Here is a 2,289-nt window from a genome sequence, read left to right as displayed (position 1 = left end):
ATGTGGCTCAGGTATCAGCTAGTGTCAGAATCAGCCAGCCCTGGTACTTTCTAGAGCTCTGTGGAGCCTCTCTTCTGCAGTATATTCCAGGCTAGAGTGGGGAATTACAATTACCCTATCACCCCACTTACTCACAAGAGAAGCCATGGAAACTCAGGTCAGCAGGCATAGAGCACAAGGAGAATAACTTCTCAACTAAGAAGGAAAGTTATTTTTTCTTGACAGAACATGAATACTGACTCAGCCTAATTTTGTTTCGGAGAGATGATGGTAAACCAGCTGTGTTGTTAAGACTTTAAGGTGTTGAGAAGAATTTGTTTAGATTACACCCTCTGGCCAGAATCCTCCGAGCAAATGGCCAAGGATTTTCCTTTGAATTCAAGGAGGAGAAAAAGTGGGAGCCAAATCCCAACCACATCCCTGGCCTGGCCCCAAGCCTGTGAGGACAGACTGGTTTCCCATGGGGTGTGTGGGGAGAGAACCAGTCTCATAGGAAGACTGGAAGAAAGGCAAACTGTGTACCCCCACAGGCTCAACTGGAGATAAACTTGAGCTCTGCTCCTTCCCAACTTTGTGATGATGAATTAGCTACTTAGCTCTATGTGTTCTCAGTTTTTTAGTCTTTAAACCTCAGGTCAGCTGCAAAGAGATAGATTCTAACTCAGTGTAAGGGTGAACCCCTATCTGAACTGTCCATAGTCAGAAGGTACTGTCTTTGTGGGAAATAAGACCCTTGACATTAAAGGCATCCAAGGATCAGCCACTTCATAATTTAGAAGAGACTCTCATGGCCTGCAGGATGGGGTTGAGATGATTCTTAATTCCCTTCTAGTTTAGAGGTTACTTGAATGGGACTGCTAAGTGCCTAAAGTCTACCCTTCCTACAGTTTAGAGGGAAAAAGGTGCCCACCTCACTGCTGCAGTCAGTCTCCTTTCCCTTGGTCTTCTCATCTTTGGTCTAGAAGGGCCTGTTGTTGGGCTAGAAAGGTCTTTGGAAATAGTCACTTATGGTTAAGTCTCTCAAGTTGGTTCCAACTCAGAGCAACTGTACAGCAGAAAGCCTCATCTTTCTCCTGTGGAACAACTGGTAGTTTCAAACTGCTGACCTTGAGGTTTGCAGCCCAATTCATAACCACTGGGGCCCGGCGGGCGGGGCCGCCCCTGCGCCGCCACGCTCCTTTTAAGGGTTGCCGGAGCCCCCCACGGGGCGCGCGCCTCCGCTCCCAGCGCGGGGGAGGGGGTCCGGCCGGCCTCGCCCCCATTGGCGTGTTCGGCTTGGAGGGCCAGGGCGTCCTGGCCGCCCCCGAGCGCCCCCAGACAGGCAGGGAAGGGCCAGAGAGAGAGAGTCCCGGGGGATGGGGGATTGAGGGGAAGGATGTTTCCAGTCTTGCCGGAACTTCACTCAATCCCTTCCCATCGGCAAGAAAATATATAAATATATCCTTCCCTTTGTCCTAGAGAGCCGGCCCTACCTCCTCTTCCAGGAAGCCTCCCAAGTCCAACTCCACGCCTTTCCCTTTCTCTAAGATCACGACCTGCTCAGTTTTGGTCCTACACATCACCCTGCTAGTCAGTGTAGGCACTCTTAGTAGCTTCATTGCAGAACCCAGACCCCACCTCCCACTTCATCCAGATCCTTTTACTAACCAATCTTTTATGACCAATATGGGGCCAGCTCCAAGAAACTGAACCCATCGTGGGTTACTGTTTTCTCCCTGATGTAATGATTTACATGTGTTCTCAGTCTAGTGTGCAAACGGACCGTTCTGTATCTTTTATTAATTGTTGAGGTGAAATTAAAATAACATAAAAATTTTAAGTGAACAATTCAGTGTCATTTAGTACATTTACAATATTGAGCAACCACCACGTGTACCTAGTTCCCAAACATTTTCATCATTCCAAAATAAAACTCTATGCCAATTAAGCAGTTACTACCCACTTTCCTCTTTCTTCAGCCGCTGGCAAATACCAATCTGTTTTCTCTTTCTATGAGTTTATCTATTCTGAATAGCTCATATAAGTGGAATCATATAAAATGTGACATTTTGTGCCTGACTTTATTTATCATAATGTTTTGGAGGTACATTTTATGTTATTTGTTCTGGAACCTGGCACCCTATGTGCCTATAGAAATTCTGATCCTTAGGACCCAGTGTAAATTCTGGCCATGCTGGAGACAAGGCAAAGGGTCCATGCCAGTACTTGGATACTTAAGATCTAGTGCCAACTTCTTCACCAGGTGAAGTAACTCCCTGCCTTGGACTTCTGTGTGCTCAGTAAAAAAAA

This window comes from Chrysochloris asiatica, unplaced genomic scaffold (assembly GCF_000296735.1).
Source record: "Chrysochloris asiatica unplaced genomic scaffold, ChrAsi1.0 scaffold00004, whole genome shotgun sequence".
Classification (NCBI taxonomy): Eukaryota; Metazoa; Chordata; class Mammalia; order Afrosoricida; family Chrysochloridae; genus Chrysochloris; species Chrysochloris asiatica.
Note: the sequence above shows the minus strand (reverse complement) of the source record.